General features: G+C 42.5%; 1 protein-coding gene across 1 annotated transcript in view; it reads right to left on the reverse strand.

Annotated features, from left to right (window-relative positions):
- RHEB (Ras homolog, mTORC1 binding) overlaps positions 1-19622 on the reverse strand; it is a 47216-nt gene that overhangs the window by 20914 nt on the left and 6680 nt on the right. The gene's annotated exons all lie outside the window — the stretch shown is intronic.

The raw sequence follows: 19622 nt of genomic DNA on the forward strand, positions 1-19622 counted from the left end.
TCACAGACACAGAAAACAAATTTATGGTTACCAAAGGGGGAAGGTGGGGGGAGGGATAAATTACGAGCTTGGGATCAGCAGATATATACTGCTAAACAGATAAACAACAAGGTCCCACTGTATAGCACAGAGAACTACAATCAATATCCTGTAATAAACCATAATGGGAAAGAATATGAAAAATAATATATATGCATAACTGAATCACTTTGCTGTACACTTGAAACTAACACAAGGTTGTAAATCAACTATACCACAAAAAAAAAAAAAAGGCGTAGTATTTGCATACAGCCGAGCACATTTCCCCACATACTCCTGAATCTCTAGATCACTTATAATACCCAATAGTACAATGTAAATGCCATGTAAACAGCTGCCAGCGTGCAATAAATTCAAGTTCTGCATTTTGGAGCTTTCTGCCCCCCGCCCACCATATTTTCCATCCGAGGTTGGTTGACCCCCGGATGTGGGGCGAATACGAAGGGCAGACTGATTTTACCAGCAGGAAATAGGAAGTGGTCTCTCCCTAATTTCACCCCAAACCCTTCCTTCTCTCACGCGTCCTCAGATCATTATTAAGCACACACTCTACATGCTCGCCATATCTCACGGAACTTCCATCTCAAAGGAGGCGCAGGGAGAACCAAGGAGAGAGGTTTGGTAAAACCAGTTTTACGCTCCTGGGGTTTGGGTTGGGCCTGTCCTCCTCCAGACCACGGAGAGGTGCGGTCCACAGGGCGCACAGTGTTTTCACACCAAGGGCAGTCCCCATACACTCAAATAAACTAATACGCGAGCTTATAAGTAGGGGCTGCGGGGAGACAACGAGAAAAGCCCCAAGTTGGCAGGACTGCCCGCTCCTCGTGAGCAGCTAAGCACCGTTCAGAGCGTCTCCAGAATGACGAACAACTGAAATCCTTCTCTACAAAGCAGCCTACAAGAGCTTTTGAAAATTAAATGTTACTTCCCTGCTTAAAATCCTCACCGCCATCAGAATAACCCCCAGCTCCTAACCCTGCCCACAATCCCGGGCTCTCCCCGCGGGTGCCCTGCTCTGCCCCCTTCCCTACCTCATCTGCTGCCCTCCCTCCTCCTCCCGGGCCCTCCCAGGCTCCAGTCACATCCTTCTATCCCTGCCAAGTTCCTGCCCGCCTTTGTGCCTTTGTCCCGGCCACCCCCCATCTCTGAATGTACAGACTCCCTTTTATCGTTATTCTGGCCTCCGCTCAAACGTCCCTTCTCCGAGACCGCCCAACCGAAGGTGGCGCCAGCTCCCTCACAGTCACTCTCTCACAGCCGCCTTGTTTTATTTCTTTTTAGTGCTTAAAGTTAGCTGAAATTCTCTTTCACTAATTAGTCTACCAAGACCAGCGCAGTGCCCAACACACTGTAGACATGTGGGCTCAGACCTCCGGAGGGCACACTCAGATACTACAGAAGGTGTCAATTTATACACATGACTAGGAAACACAGTTCTAGTCTGTGCTGGTGTCCAAGCACGGGCCTGCCTGTGACATAGGGATACAGTGGTAGTCCAGGAACGCCACACACTTCAAACGGATTGTGCTCAAAAGGAACCATGTTATATAAGCTAGCCCATAAAGGAGCATTTAGCTCAAAATACAGCAAAGCTATTTTATGTAATGAAAGCAGCAAGGGAAAAAACCCTCTTTTGTAAGTTAGCAAAACTGAAAAATTTTAGAAAGAAAATAAACTTCTTTAGAGCCTTTGAAGAATTAAAAACAAAAGGAATTTAAAATGATTTTTAAAACTTTTAAAAAGCAGAACTGGATTAAAAATAGTGAAAAGAAAGAGGGTGTGATATACATCCTAAGTTCCCCCAAAGAGGAGGGAAACCAGTAGGAAACACTGGATTAGATGGTAACAAACCATTATGTACTGGCACCAGCTAAGTCTCAACAGCCTTACTTGCAGGGGTGAGGGGAGGGGGAGAGAATAGCCTCAGGACTGATCAGGTGAAATTTCAGAAGCCACAACCAAAAGCAAGTTACACACAGTAAACAAGACAGCATGAGATAAAGTGCAAAGATGGAGTTATAGATAACGACTGGACCACACTTAAAAATACAATTATTGGCACATATCCCAAGAAGAGCTCCTCATTTGTACCTTTATAAAGGGCATAAATTATTTGACAGGCTAAATGGACATTTAACTTGAAAACACAAGTAATTATTCTGGCAAAAGCAGACAATGTAGTTCAACCCAAATCACAATGCAGGTTGACAGCAAACTATCACCTTCACAAGTAACTGGGACACAAGATTTAAAACTGCAGTTCCTCAGGGGGCAAGCTGGACTTCCCAATCAGATTGGTCCTCGGAAAAAGGGATTATTCATCAGCAGAAGCAGGACTGAAGAAGAGCTAGGTCTCCCTTGGGTCTCCCATCCTTGGACTCCCCCCTAAGGGAGATCATTAATTACTTAAATTAAGAAGGGACAGGGAGGCTACATTTGCAGACTTGACACAGTGGTTCTCTACGGTTTCCATTAAAAAGTAGAATTATATAGAAGACAACTAGTGCTGAAATCTTTACAAGTCAGCACTAAATGATAATTATTCTTAGTAAATAAAGGCCACTGCTCATAGTGTTCTCAGTCCTGGTTCTAGTAATTTCTGGCTTTCAGAGACGTCCTTACCATCCTCATCCTCCAAAGCAGCAATTCGGCTCTTTGATCAAGTTTCGCAAGCAGTTTGCTTGCAGCAGCTACAAAAGACTTTGTTGATCTACAGCAAATTATGTTCTTTACTTGAGCACCTTTAAAATTTTCCCCTCATAAGAAGTTCATACATTTATTTGGCTTTTGTCCTTATCAAATTCAGATTCTGAAACACTAGTTATTTCCTGAAGATGTTTCAACAATGATCATGCTCTCGAAAGGTGCATTAATTTGTACAGTCTGAAGAGAATCCCAACTCCAGATCTACTCTGGAGAAATGTTATACGAAAGCAATATAGGAGTGATCTGAAATAAGTGGAAAAGCAGCACGTGCCCAGATGTGTGTCTATCAACACAGACATAAATCACTCGTTTTATGATATAACAGTACTATAAGAGGTTGGAAAATATATCTCAGTATCCCACAATTAACTTCCAAGTATTTTCCCTCCAAACTAAGAACCGCCTTAGTTTTAAAAGTCATAAAAATTATTTTTAAAAAGTTTCTTCTGAACTTTTACCAGCTGAAAACAGCATTACCCTATATATATTTTTTGCAATGGTAATTTAGCACAGTAAGTTTTTTCACCCAGTATTTCCACAACAGAAGATATACCTTCAAGGTCGTTAACTGAATCTCTCACACTTCACAATTGTTATAAAATGGGCACTATTTATATAAACGTTTTAATACTTTTCAGATTAATTTTGAACAACTTTTCATGTTTATTCTCCATAAAGAAAAAAAATTACTTATATATCACTCCCCACCCCTAAACCACCATCCTCTGGAACAGCAGACAGTCACTTGTTCACGGGGATAAAATGGGGAGGAGTAGGTTTCAATCTGCTAGGCTATCAAATCGTTGGGCAGAAGGGTCCATCAGGACCAACGTCATGCACCTAGCATACAACCCATCCCAAGAACTGCTTTCATTTTTACCTTGAGTCCTTAAGCTTGCCTTACGGGACTTCGATGTCCATGCAGACGAACTGACTAACAGTTCAGCTTCCAAGCTTATGGGGTCTTGCCACCAATAATAACCACCTCCACACACTTCAGCAACCACCTCCTGAGCACGACATGAAACACCCAGACGACTCCACCTCCAACCCTGCACCTCCCACGAACCAATCAATAAGCAGGTGGTGTGTCTTCCCAGTGCCCTCACCTTCTGAGTCCCATCACCTAATCCAGACCATCTCTGGAAGCAATGTTTTCAAACCAGGGGTTGTAAACCCACCAGATCATGAAATCAACATACTGAGCTAGGACCAGCACGTTTTTAAAGAAATAGGAACACTCGAGTGGACTGCAAATAATAAAGTCGTTCTGGAGCTTTCAGCTGTATAAACATTTATGACTGGGTCACAACGTACAATGTATTTCTTACTACAGACCGAAGCCCAAAAAGTTAGATATACCCTGCTCTACGAGTCTCCTGAATCTCCAATCTCTACCACGGTTCACTTCCTTCCCTATCAGTTTAAGTCCCAAGATAAATCACTGTGCACCATGCACTACTCTTTTATCAGAACCTGTCAATTTCCTTTCTCTGGGCTGATAATTCTATGATCTTAATCTAATCTTTGGCCTTTTGTGAGCCTGTTGAGCTTAGCTGCAGAAAAGCTCCCAACCCTGTGGCTTGGCAACCATTCTCAAGCTGTGCCCCCCCCCCCCCCCCCCCGCCCCGCCTCGCTCTGTCCTGTCTTTAGGAATCCTTTCTGAGTGTCCCTTTCCCAACAAAGCAGCCAAGTGTGGTTCCAGCAGCATCCCAGGGCAACTTACTGCAACTGCAAATTCCTAAGCCCCACCCAAACCTCCCAGGCAGGAGTATTAACAAACCCCCACTCATGTGCTGCACCCTGAAGTTTAATTACCACTCCCCCCTCAGGTGCCAAGTTCAAATGTGACCATTCTAAATCACCTACCTCCTCCTGTATGCAGGGTGTTCCCAAATCTTCCAGTTCCTCCCAGCAGCTCAGATCATAAGCATTTAAAGAACACAAAACATGGGCCAGGAACTGGGACACAGCCATGACTACAAGCTGGGGCTGAACCTTAGAGGTAACTGCTGTGACACCGCTGTCTTCCACTCACCTTTGCCTTGGCTCTGTGCACGTCAGACAGCGTGAAGGGAGCCCCTGGGCTGTGCAACGCAGCCCGCCTGCCTGGCCCTCTTCAAATTATTACCACAGCGCAGAGGAAGCGGGCAGCACACCCTTCTTTCCACAGAAGCGATTCCAGGACCTGGGCTCTACATCCCATCCCAGCTCCTGGTCTCCTTCAAACCTTCCTCCTGAAACAGTTCTAAACACATTCTTCGTTTCTCTACTGGTTTAACTCCAATCCATATGGTTTGTTCACATGCCTCTGACATACTTATTAAATATGTTTAAAAATCCAGGGGAGCACACCCTGACTTACGTTCCCCTTCTGCTCTCAGTGCTATAGAAAGACTTGGCTGGGTGCTGCAGCCGTTGGGTGCTATATCCCTGACCACAGAGCTAAGCGCATCCTCCAGAAAATGATCTCAGTCACTTAAAGTTCCACCCCACTAACCCAGATCAAACGCAGCCATGGGGATGCACGTGACCTGTGTGTCCTGTAGTAATCTGACTACAGTACCTGACAAAAAGTGTGTAGCCTCTGGTTTGAGGAGTCTTGAAGTAAAAAGTCAGGAAAACAGAGGCTAAAGCTACGGAGGCAATTAAGCAAGAGCAGCAGCTCTTTCACTTAACAAAAGAAATCAAAGAACAGTGAAGCATGCAACGTATAATAACAATTCCAAGAAACTATTGGCCAGAGGCACGATGTGACTTTGGGATGTCTGCCTCCATAAGGACCAGATGCTGACACAGCCACCAAGCTGCAGGTGGTCTATTCTCCCCTCCAGCTCCCCATAGCTAAATGGTTACACTACTCGCACTGAAACCTGGACTTGTAGCTTCATCAGTTACAGACAGAAGAGCTGCACTATTCACTCTGTAAAATAAGGAGGTGCACTCCCCAAGCTGTCCAAACACCTTTTTTCCTCCCGGTTCTGCCTCACAACGGCGGTTTTTTTTTTTTTCAGTATGCGGGCCTCTCACTGCCATGGCCTCTCCCGTTGCGGAGCACAGGCTCCGGACGCACAGGCTCAGCGGCCATGGCTCACGGGCCCAGCCGCTCCGCGGCATGTGGGATCTTCCCGGATCGGGGCATGAACCCGTGTCCCCTGCATCGGCAGGCGGACTCCCAACCACTGCGCCACCAGGGAAGCCCTGTATTTTTAATAGTGTCAAGCTTGGTAACATTTCATTCCATTCTGAATCCCGAGTTTTCAAGTCCCTGAGTATGGATTAATTCATTAATTTCTCAAATAGCTATTAAGCAGCTATTATGTTCCAGGCACGGTTCTAGGCGTCGGGATATATCAGCGAACAAACAGACAGAAATTGCTTGGTACATAAATTCTAATAGTGAGAAGTACAGTAAAATAAAAAAGCACAAGAAATGCAATAAATTGGAGAAAATATGTATCTATTCCTTGTAAACAAAAGAATATAACAAATAATTACCATGGTTTTTTAAACTAGTGAATGTAAGCAATGGTGAGGAGCAGCTGTTAATGCCGCGAAAGGAGAAATAACCAGATATCGTGGGTCTCCTGAGACAAACACAGACCACTACCCTGGAAGCAATTTTAAGGAGGCTGGGGAAGGAAAAAGAGAAAGAAACCACCTAAATCTGACCAAACTGCTAGATTTAACTACCAATTTACAGGAAATAACGGGGGACAAATGAACGTCTTGAATACTATAGGATGCAATAGCAAAACCCAGATTCTAGGTAACACTTCAGGTAACCCCTATATATCAGAATTTCTAGGGTGGGGCCCATGCTTCACTCAGTATTTTTCAAACTCCTCCAGTGATTCCAGCATGTCTGGAAGTTTGAAAACCAGTGTTCTAAAGCAGGGCTTCCCTAATGTTAAAGAATAAGCAGTTCTCCTAGGGACTACGTTAAAGTGTAGATTGCTGATCTATTTGATCTGGGGTGGGGTGTGGGATTTTCCATTTCTACCAAGCTCCCTGGTAATACTGATCTCCAGACCAAGTTCTAAAGTTTAGAACGCTGGTTCACAAACTTACCTGCACTCCAGAAACACAGAGGGAATTCCAAAAACTACTGGCTGGACCTCACCCTCAAGTAATTCTGATTTAATTACTACAAGGGGCAGCCAGGGCATGGGGATTGTTAAAAAGATCCCTGAGTGATTCCAATGTGCCACAAGTTTGAGAACCCCTGGACCAAGGTCAAGGGTGCCAGGAAAAACGAGATGGAAGAAACTGTTCTTGAGTTAACTGACTAGTCAACCACTAGTCTTCCATTTATGTGAATGAATAAACCTTATTCTTGAAGCCAGCACGAGACAAATTATTTCGCAGTCAAGAGCATACTAATTGATTGCAATATTATTGCAACAGAACTGAAAATTTTAGCATCTTATAAATATCACTCAAATCACTCCTCTTCTATTTGATAAATTTGTATTTTAGAGTGATAGGAGTCTTCTCTGCTTTAAGAAACATTACTTATCACTTGACTCTACACCCACTCTTAACTGACACAATCTGGAAGTAAAATTTCTCAAGGGGGACTTCCCTGGTGGTGCAGTGGTTAAGAGTCCCCCTGCCAATGCCGGGGACACGGGTTTGAGCCCTGGTCCGGGAAGATCCCACATGCTGCGGAGCAACTAAGCCCATGCGCCACAACTACTGAGACTGCGCTCTAGAGGCTGCGAGCCACAACTACTGAGCCCACATGCCACAACTACTGAAGCCTGCTCACCTAGAGCCCGTGCTCTGCAACAAGAGATGCCACTGCAATGAGAAGCCCGCGCACCACAATGAAGAGTAGACCCCGCCAGCTGCAACTAGAGAAAGCCCGCGCGCAGCAACGAAGACCCAACACAGCCATAAATAAATAAATAAAAATATATTAAACAATTATATATATAAAAAAAATTTCTCAAGGAACAAACATCAGTGATGCCTTCTAATAATTGACTTGAATGATCCTTGGAAGAGGCCAGAGCCAGAAAGTGAAAGAAAGCTGCTGACCAAGCACTGAGGTCATATTTTTTTATGTGTCTGGGATGGGGGTGGCAAATGGGACAGGACGCAGTCCTACCAGGAACCAAGCAAGCTCCCCACAAGAGGACTGTGGACTGGGGCCAGATGATGGGCAATGAAAAAACCCAATAGAAAAGAGTGAGTAAAGATGGGAAGAGGGCAGAGGAAGTAAGAGGAAAACAACTCAAACACCAATCTGTAATCCCAAATTCCCAGCCACACAAAAACTCTATTACTAAGAAAAAGCAGCCATCAGAATAACTGGAATAGGTGAAATTAATCTTATAAAGGTCTGTGAAGACTGTAACTGAACATGCCCAGAGTTTCCAGAGATTATCCAAGGAATTGCTTCTACTTTAAAAAACAGATTAAACATGATCAAGTGAATATGAAAAAACTTTTTTTTCACAAATACTCTGTTTAAAAAAAATCTAGGTAACACCTTTTGAAATAAGTTCCTACTATTTCACATAAAATACATTTCAAGTAAATAATGGAATAACTGTGGTTATCGCCACAGGGCAAAAAGTATTCACCACGTAATAATCAACTTTTCCCATTTCCAGGATTCCATCTATTCTAAGAAACATCATCTGTTAACAGCAGCTTTGCGGGGCAGGGGTTGATGAGAGCACACTAGTAAATTAAAACCACAATACACCCTGGCATTGAGGAAATACAATTAATAGAAACAGGACTGTGGGTTAAGGTTCAGCATTTGAATTCAGGTTATGGTGTGAACCCCAGCTGTGTCTCTGGGGAAGTTAATGCCTTTGTGCCTTGGAATCCTCATGCATGTGATGACTAAACACACTACACCTTAAGTCCACACACATCGACTGATCCTATTCCATAATAGGATTCTATGATCACCTGAATTCTGAAAAAGATGTCAGTATGATACACCTGACTGCCACCTACAAGGATCCTGTAATCTCAACAGAAAGGAAGGCACCTATGTGAAAAGTCAAGTACACCCCTCCCCCCAACAGGATTAGAAAGTGGTGGTGATGTGTTTTAAAAAAGAACAGCCAGGGAGTTTCCCAGCGGTCCAGTGGTTAAGACTCCATGATTCCACTGCAGGGGGCATGGGTTTGACCCCCGGCTGGGGAACTAAGATCCTGCATACCACGCGGTGCGGCCAGAAACACACACACAAAAAAGGAAGAACCACCACTGGAGAATTTCTACTGAGGCGAGGGACATGAGAGGATGAAACACTAGGGAGATCAGGATGAAATTCTGAAAAACGGACTAGAAATGAAAAATGGGCATTTTAACCTGCTTCAAAATAGGTATTTAATACAAACCAGAAAAGGAAAAAAATGGAAAAATTGATCTGTAAGGGAAACAAGAACCTCAGAAAATTTTAAAAAGAAACAAGTATGTACTTGATTTCAAGACTTACTAGGAGACTACAGTTATCAAGACGTGTGGTATTGGCATAAAAACAGACATATAGATTAACGGAACAAAATACAGGTTCCAGAGATAAATCCACACATATAAATGATCAGCTGATTGTGGATAAAGGTGCAAAGGCAATTCAAGGGAGAAGGAACAGTCTTTTTCAACAAGTGGTGCTGACACAACTGGATATCAACATTAAAGAGAAAGAACCTGACCATATCCCATATACAAGTATAGGATAAAAAATGGATCACAGACCAACTGCAAAACCTAAACTATGAAACTTCTGGAAGAAAACACAGGAGAAAATCTCTGTGACCTTGAGTTAAGAAAGATTTCAAAAGCACAAGCCATAAAGAAAAAAAAGGATATACTGGACTTCATTGAAATTATAACTGGTCAGTAAAAGATTCTTGTTAAGGGGATGAAAAGACAAACCACAGACCTGGAGAAAACGTGCAAAGCACGTTATCCGACAAAGGGCATGAATCAGGATATATAACAAACTCTCAAACTTTAACAATAAGAAAACCACCCAATTAAGCATACGAGCAATAGATGTGAACACTTTAACAAAGAAAATATTCAAACGGCAAGTAAGGACTTCCCTGGTGGTGCACTGGTTAAGAATCCGCCTGCCAATGCAGGTGACACGGGTTCGAGCCCTGGTCCAGGAAGATCCCACATGCCGCGGAGCAACTAAGCCCCTGTGCCACAACTACTGAGCCCGTGCGCCACAACTACTGAGGCCTGTCCACCTAGAGCCAGAGCTCTGCAACAAGAGAAGCCATCACGAGAAGCCCGCGCACCGCAACGAAGAGTAGCCCCAGCTCCGCTGCAACTAGAGAAAGCCTGTGTGCAGCAACAAAGACCCAACGCAGCCAAAAATAAATTTATTAAAAAAATAAAACTGCTGCTAATCAAATTATATATAAAAAAGGCAAGTAAGCCCGTGAAATGATGCTTATCATTATTCATTAGGAAAATGCAAATATAATTACAGTGAGATATAACACATCTAATTAATAATGTCTACAATAAAAAAACACTGACAATACCAGTACTGGAGAGGATGTAGAGCAACTGTTCTCTTTGGTGGGGATGCAAAATGGTACAGTCACTTTGGAAAAAGTTTTTTAAAAATAAAACACACATTTATCAGATGACCCAGTAGTCCCATTCTTAGATATTTTTCCAATAGAAATGAAAACTATGGTCACACAAAAACTTGTATGCATATATCTGTAACAGCTTTATTCATAACTGTCCCAAAGTGGAAACAAACCAAATGTCCTTCAACCTGTTACTGGATAAACAAATTATATTAAATCCATACAAAGGAACACTACTCAGCAATAAAAAGAAATGAACTACTGATAGACACAACAACACGGATAAATCTCAAATGTGATTCTATTTATATTACATTCTGGAAAAGACAAAACTACAGGGACAGAAAACAGAAGGGGGTAAGGGCTGACTACAGGGGCACAAGGGCATTGTGGGGGGTTGATGGAACTGTTCTGTGTCTTGTGGTTGTGGTTACATAACTATAGAGTGCTTGCTAAAACCGGGCCATACACAAAAAGGGATAAATTTTACTGTATGTAAATTGTACTTCAAGTTTAAAAAAGAATCTTAACCTTTACCTCAGACACAAAAATTACCTGGAAATGGATCACAGACCGAAACTTCAGAGCTAAAACAATTATACTTCTAGAAGTAAACATGAGAACATTTTTATGATCTTCAGACAGGCAAAGATTCCTTACATGATAAAAAATGAGTAAACCCTAATCAAAAGAACTGCTAAACTGGGCTTTACCAAAATTACAAACTTCTGTTCTTTGAAACATAAGAAAATGAAAAGGAAGCCATGAACTAGGAGAAAATATTATATATATATGAAAAAGAACTATTATTCAGAATACATAACTCAATAAAAAGAACCCAATAACAAAGGCAAAACACTTGGACACTTCACAAAAGAAGATATACAAATGGTCAAGAGGTATATGAAAAGATGCTCAATGTCATTAGTCATTGGGAAAAGTCAAATTTCCATGGCCTACCACATCAGTACTGCTAAAGAGTTAGAAAACTGACAATATCAGATGTCAGTGAGGATGGGTCTCATTTGTTGCTGGCGAGAGTGTAAAACGGTACAAATGCTTTGGCAAACTGGTAGTTGCTCAGAAAACTAAAAACTTAATACATGTGACCCAGCAACTCCATTCCAAGGTGCTTATTACCAAAGAGAAATGACAGTGTCAACAAACATACAACAGATGCTCATCAAAGCTTTATTCTTAGCATGAAGCACTGGAAACAAGTGACTGGAGAAACAAATTATGGTATAAGCATACAACAGAATACTACTCAGCAATAAAAAGAAACTGCTTATATATGTGACAACATGGATGGATCTCAAAACATTATACTAAATGAAAGAAGTCACACGATAAGAGAATTTATTGTGTGATTCTATTTATGTGAAATTTTATAACAAGAAAAACTAATCGATAGTAATGGAAAGCAGGTCAGTGTTTGCTGGGGAGTGGGGTGGGGCATGAGGGAACTTCTGGGGATGATGAAAATGTTTTTTATTTTGATTCGAGTAATGGTTTTACATAGGTGAATAAATCTGTCAAAACCCATCTAACTTTACACTTAAAATGGGAACTTTATTAGACATAAATTATACCTCAATAAAACTTGATTTTTCTTTGTTTTATTGAAGTATAGTTGATGTACAATATTACCTAAGTTATAGATGTATAATATAGTGATTCACAATTTTTAGAAGTTATACTCCATTTATAGTTACTATAAAATATTGGCTATATTCCCTGTGTTGTACAATATATCCTTGTAGCTTATTTTATACATAATAGTTTGTACATCTTAATCCCCTACCTCTAGGTTGCCCCTCCGCCCTTCCGTCTCCCCACTGGTAACCACTAGTTTGTTCTCTGTAACTGTGAGTCTGCTTCTTTTTTGTTATATTCACTACTTTGTTGTATTTTTTAATTTTTTAAATTTTTATCATTTTTAAATTATGGCTGCGTCAGATTTTCATTGCAGCACGCGGGACCTTAGATGCGACAACCGGAAAGCCGCTGAGGCATGTGGGCTTCTCTCCTGTGTGGTGCACAGGCTCCAGGGGGCGTTGCCTCTGTAGTTTGTGGCACATGGGCTCTCTAGTTGAGGAGCACGGGCGTAGTTGCCCACAACATGTGGGATCTTAGTTCCCCAACCAGGAATCGAACCGTGTCCCCTACATTGGAGGGCTGATTTTTTACCACTGGACCACCCGGGAAGTCCCTGTTGCATTTTTTATTTTCCACATGTAAGTGATAGCATACAGTATTTGTCTTGGAGGGTATTATGCTAAGTGAAATAAGTCAGACAGAGAAAAACAAAACTTGATTTTAAAACAAGTATTAAAAAGGGAAGACATATATTTTTTTTTTACAAAGCATAATAGGATAGTGATTAGCTAGCTATGTGACAGTAGGCAGTTTTCCTGGTCTGTTTCCTCATTTGTAGAATAGATATAATAACAGCACATACTTTATAGGTAGTTGTGAAGATTAAATGAAAATATCGATACATGCAGAATATCTGCTATGTAATAATAATGACATTTATTGAGGACTTATTACATAACCACATTCTAGACATTTTCATTTAATCCTAGTCTCACATTCTAATAATTGTATCTAATATATTAACTTGAAATCTAAGAAAATGATATACAGTAACAACTACTGAAGCTAAATCCTCAAACTCACGTGAAAAAATATCAAGAAATATAAGAATACACACACATACCCCTAATGCAGAAAATCTGTTTCAGTAATCACTGTGTAACAAACACCTCAAAACTTAGTGGCTGAAATCAACAACTATTTCATTTCTTCCTGATACTACAATCAAGGCTGGGCTCGGCCGGCTCCTCCGCTGGTCTTTTTTTTTTTTTAACATCTTTATTGGAATATAATTGCCTTACAATGGCGTGTTAGTTTCTGCTTTATAACAAAGTGAATCAGTTATACACATACATATGTTCCCATACCTCTTCCCTCTTACGTCTCCCTCCCTCCCACCCTCCCTATCCCACCCCTCTAGGTGGTCACAAAGCACCAAGGTGATCTCGCTGTGCTATGCGGCTGCTTCCCACTAGCTATCTATTTTACGTTTGGTAGTGTATATATGTCCATGCCACTCTCTCGCTTTGTCACAGCTTACCTTTCCCGTTCCCCATATCCTCAAATCCATTCTCTAGTAGGTCTGTGTCTTTATTCCTGTCTTACCCCTAGGTTCTTCATGACATTTTTTTTCTTAAATTCCATATATATGTGTTAGCATATGGTATTCGTCTTTCTCTTTCTGACTTACTTCACTCTGTATGACAGATTCGAGGTCCATCCACCTCATTACAAATAGCTCAATTTCGTTTCCTTTTATGGCTGAGTAATATTCCATTGTATATATGTGCCACATCTTCTTTACCCATTCATCCAATGATGGACACTTAGGTTGTTTCCATCTCTGGGCTATTGTAAATAGAGCTGCAATGAACATTTTGGTACATGACTCTTTTTTTTTTTTTTTTTTGCGGTACGCAGGCCCCTCACTGTTGTGGCCTCCCCCGTTGCAGAGCACAGGCTCTGGACGCGCAGGCCCAGCGGCTATGGCTCATGGGCCCAGCCACTCCGCGGCATGTGGGATCTTCCCGGACTGGGGCACGAACCCGTGTCCCCTGCATCGGCAGGCGGACTCTCAACCACCGCGCCACCAGGGAAGCCCCACATGACTCTTTTTGAATTATGGTTTTCTCAGGGTATATGCCCAGTAGTGGGATTGCTGGGTCATACGGTAGTTCTATTTGTAATTTTTTAAGGAACCTCCATACTGTTCTCCATAGTGGCTGTACCAATTCACATTCCCACCAGCAGTGCAAGAGTGTTCCCTTTTCTCCACACCCTCTCTAGCATTTATTGTTTCTAGATTTTTTGATGATGGCCATTCTGACTGGTGTGAGATGATATCTCATTGTAGTTTTGATTTGCATTTCTTTAATGATTAATGATGTTGAGCATTCTTTCATGTTTGTTGGCAGTCCGTATATCTTCTTTGGAGAAATGTCTATTTAGGTCTTCTGCCCATTTTTAGATTGGGTTGTTTGTGCTGGTCTTAAAGTCACCCCTTGGCTGCCTCTGCTGGTGGGAGGCTGGGGGCCAGACTCAGCTGGGACGGCTGGACCTTCTCCTTTCCCACCTGTCTTCTAAGGTCTCTCCCCCATGTTCCTTGAAGCTCCAGAGAACACAGAAGCTGCCGACTTCTTAAGGCTTGAGCCTGGCACTGGCCCATCATCATCTCTGCAGTGTCTTGCTGGTCAGGAGTGCCATAGGGCCAGGACATGAATAAGTACCAGGAAGGTGCTTCTCTGGGAGCCACTGATGGAAGGACATCAATAAAAGGGACCAGGTGGGCTTCCCTGGTGGTGCAGTGGTTGAGAGTTCGCCTGCCGATGCAGGGGACACGGGTTCGTGCCCCGGTCTGGGAAGATCCCACGTGCCGCGGAGCGGCTGAGCCCGTGAGCCATGGCCGCTGAGCCTGTGCGTCCGGAGCCTGTGCTCCGCAACAGGAGAGGCCACAGCAGTGAGAGGCCCGCATAACGCAAAAAAAAAAAAGTACCAGGTTTGCAAACAGCAGAGAAAGACTACAGAATCACCTGGGGTCGTAAACGGATGGCAACCTGAATATCATCATTAAAAGGCCGAGAATAACAACGAACCATATGAAGGTTTCTTTAACAATGTGTTCCTTACACAATACACGATACCAATTACACGCTGACTAAAAAAATGTGTAGTCCTGCCCCTGGTGGCGCAGTGGTTAAGAATCTGCCTACCAATGCAGGGCACATGGGTTCGAGCCCTGGCCCGGGAAGATCCCACATGCCACGGAGCAACTAAGTCCGTGCGCCACAACTACTGAGCCCGCACGCCTAGAGCCCGTGCCCCGCAACGAGAAGCCACCACAACGAGAAGCCCGCGCACCGCAACGAAGAGTAGCCCCCGCTCGCCGCAACTAGAGAAAGCCCATGTGCAGCAACGAAGACCCAATGCAGCCAAAAAAAAAAAAAGGGTAGCTCTGTCAATAGCAGCTTTTTTTTTGTTGCTTTTTTGAGGGGGCAGGGTGAGATGTATAAATATCAGGGTCACCAAGGAATCTTTTGGAAAAAAAACACAAAACACCTCACCATTCTAATTTTAAAAAGGGTGCCTAAGGAGTTCCTGTGTGCTCTGCAGAAGTGCTCCCTGTGATTCTAACGTGCATCCCCATCCCCACATCTCCACCACATACAGAGTCGGATGAGGGCATGTGATACAGATAATCCAAATTTTAATTGTTCACCAGAACCTACAAGTGAGACACTGTTTTAAGAGTTTACAACCCAATTCCTGGAAATCTCCACCCCTTCCCCAAAATAGTTGGAATAATTCTCCCACTCATTAGCCTATGAAATTACCCAACCTATAAAAACTAACCACCCCATATTTCGGGGCCTCTCAACTTCTAAGACGGCCCACACTCTGTCTATGAAGAAGTAAACCTTCTTTCACTTAAAAAAGTTTACAAAACATTTTCACATGAATTATCTCGCTTGTTCCTATTAAGCACGGTTGACATCATCTTATTCTCTCTCACACTCCCTTACCAATTTTCAAAAAACAGATGCTAGGAGAGAAAAAAGTTAAGGTGCAAGTATTATTTTGACAAAGAGAATAACCACATAAAACTGGTTCATAGAATTACTAGTCATTCAAATACTTTTTTTTAATATATAAATTTATTTTTGGCTGCGTTGGGTCTTCGTTGCTGCATGCAGGCTTTCTCTAGTTGCAGTGAGCGGGGCTACTCTTCATTGCGGTGTGCGGGCTTCTCATTGTGGTGGCTTCTCTTTTTGTGGAGCACAGGCTCCAGGCGCATGGGCCTAAGTAGTTGTGGCACACGGGCTTAGCTGCTCTGTGGCATGTGGGATCTTCCCGGACCAGGGATCGAACCCGTGTCCCCTGCATTGGCAGGCGGATTCTTAACCACTACGCTACCAATCAGGGAAGCCTTCAAATACTTATTAGGCGCTTACTATTGCCAAGCACTAGGCTGCCAGATACATTCCACTGAGGAAAATAAGAGAAATAAGTTTGTACCATAACATGAAGATCTGAGTTACATAAATGAAGAAGTTTGTTAACTGTCTGGGTTATTAAGCTAAAAGGAAAAAATGAAAGTGCTGACAAGAAAGGCCATGGACCTGCTTCCCTAAAGATTTTAAAAACAGGATATTCATCTCTCTGGGATGATTTATAGGTAAAGCCAAGTTGGAAGGTAAGGGAATAGAACTGATAAACTGCAGTCAATTATATGTTTGGCAACAATGAAGAGTGAATTTTGCTAGATTTGTGGCCGAAATTGGGGAGAAGGCTGGGGGTCGGGTGGGAAAGAGCTAGAGAAAAGCAAACAAGAGATAAATTCCTAAATTATAAAACAATCTTTAATGAGAACATGGAGTTTAAGACTGACCAAAACTAGTAATAAAAAAAGTTAGGAAAATGAATTGAGACATAAAGCATATTTATCAATCAACATGAATGGTTATTAATAAAGATTATTTCTTCAAAAGCTCTTTAAAACTGCACTGACCCCACATACTAACACCAATCCATCCCTCACCATACCTGTGCTACCTCATGGAGTTTAAAGATATCCCACACCAGTAAATGCTTTAAAAACACCAGCCAATCATTATTAATAGTAGTAACTGTATACTGTGGCTACCTCACTGGACTGAAGCTCCCTGGGGGCACAGATCAGGACTGCCCTGTCCTTGGTGGCTAAGTACACAGTGCCTGGCACATAGTAGGGACTTAGGTTACTCAAACATGTAATGAACACCTATTTGAATAACATGGGATACACTTAACTCACACACTGCCCTCTTCAACCAGTCATTTCAGCAATTCAGTCCTTTGAGGGTCTGAAATCCTCTGGATAGCTGATAAAAGTCCTGGACTCTTTCCCTAGAAAATATGCACCCAGTCTCAGGCAAAGCTCATGAAGTCCAAGTTAAGAACCACTACTCGAAGTGGGCACCAGAACTGAAGACAGCGCTCTGCCTGGGGTTCAGAGTTCGGCCGAGCTAGTTTACGATGAGAACCCGTCAACTGAACTGCTCAGAAAATTAATCCAGGTCTCTCCACCTGCATCTCCTGCATACAGGAGATTCTTCTGAAATGTAAATGTAAGACTTCACATCTGTGGCCCTCCTTTCCTCCAGCAGCCGCCTCAGTGATGTTCTGTTCTGAACTTTTGCATGGCTCTCCTCTGTGGTCAGGCACTCCTGCCCCCTGGTGTACTCAAGACCACACTCACATCTAGTTTCTTCCCAGAAGGTGGGTTGGAAATCCCACTTCTACCCCCACCACGGAGCACCATATTTTAGTGTGGTGTGTCCAGTCTGCCAAGGTCATTTGGAACCCTCCTCCATCTTGATGTCAGCCACCATGGCTGAATTCTGCCAACTAGGTTTTTCATTCAGTCACTCATATAAATCATGAACAAGACTGAAGAGAAACTATATTTTTAAATACTCTCTTTAAAATAAATTCCGAAAGTGCTTTAGATTTGAAAACCAGCAAAATACTGGCCAGATGCATTTACATCCAAGACATACAAGTCTAAGAAAAGCATTTTCATGTCTTAAAACTATATTAACTGTAAAAGTCACAGTTAATTTCTCTCCATGTCCACAAATTATTTACCGTGCCTTCATGTAGCTAACATTCAACTTTGAATCCTGCAAAAAGCAGGACCATAACATAGCACGTTAAAGGGCCTATTTCTGTTTCAAAAGTCCCTGAGGCGTCTTTCTGCAAGTAAGAAAGCGCAACAAAAAGAGAAATGGGGGAGGGGGAGCAGGGGGGTAAGAGGGAACTCAATTATACCACGGTTAGGACGCCAACCAACCAAGGACCTGTACGAGTTAGTTTTATTAGGATCCTTAAATCACCCTGCTTTCACTTGCCCACAGAGTGCAATACAAGGTTTCCGGCACTTCTGTTCTAAACTAATACCAATTTAGACTTCAAATTCCAATGCCTTATGTGGCGCTCTCTTTTATCAGATGCCCAATATATATTTAAGATTATTAAAACACTAAAATAGTATCCCCGGACCTTTGTGTTTGAGATATTAAATTAAATTTCTAAATCAATGAACCATTCATGTCAAAGGTACCCAAGAGTTTACATTCTCACGGTTATCAGTTTAAGACAGACTGTGAGTACTCTACTGTCAAGACTTAATTTGGTCCTTCAAAATAAATGAGAATAAAGGTTCTCTCAAGTGTGAGCACTAGAGATTTCATAATGCTTTTAACTTGCACAATCAAGTCCATGTTCAGTTATGATTTATTCAAATAAACAAGTACAATCCACTCATGGACAGTATTAAAGTTATTAAGTCTCTCTTCCAGACCCTAAGCTAAGGAAACTGTTGTACGTTTTTGACTCCATAATCACAGGTAGGATGGCTATTTCTCATTTTGTGATAAAGTTGCTGATAATTGTACTTGAAAACCAAGTTAATTAGCATACAGATCCTGCTGTGCTGCCACCTTGAAATTTTTGTTACTCTTTGGGAGCTTCACTAGTACCAGGTCAAAAACCAAGACCTCACCCCAAACTACACAACAATGAGAGGCCAAGTCAACCGGCATTTAGACATTCTAACTCTCCCCAGGCTTCAGTGATTCACCGCTTATTACACAGGAGGAAAGTTTCCCTACAGTCCCTGTGCAGCCAGCTCCTGACCACCTTTTCCAACCCCACTTCTTCCCACCTGGCAACGCTTGGCTGCCCCAATCCCTTCCGCTGTCAACATGTCACGTTCTTTCCCGCCTCACCATCCTGGCCTCGTCCGGTGCTGCAGGGCCTCTCCTGGAGTCTCCTCTAAGACCGCGGTCACCACATCCCCTTGAACAGGAGTGAGCAGCAGTCTAGCAAGATCCCGCACACCATGCTTCGATGGCTCTCCAAGTACAGTCTGCACAACTCTGGGGGTCCCTTGAGACTTTTTCAGGGGGCTCACAAGTCAAAACTATTTCCATAATACCATATATTATTTGCCTTTTCCACTATGTTCATATATGCACAAATGGTGCTAAACCAGTGGTGGGTAAAACTGCTAGACTGGTGCCCCTTAGCACAAATCAGACAGTGGTCACAAACTGCAGAGGACAGTCATTGTATTCTTCACCATCGTGCACCCGCAGCAAAAAAGGAAAAAAAAAGCCACGCCATTTTTACTTAACAAAGTCCTTGAGGAAGTGGTAAAAATTA

The sequence above is a fragment of the Delphinus delphis genome, chromosome 9 (genome assembly GCF_949987515.2).
Source record: "Delphinus delphis chromosome 9, mDelDel1.2, whole genome shotgun sequence".
Taxonomy (NCBI): domain Eukaryota; kingdom Metazoa; phylum Chordata; class Mammalia; order Artiodactyla; family Delphinidae; genus Delphinus; species Delphinus delphis.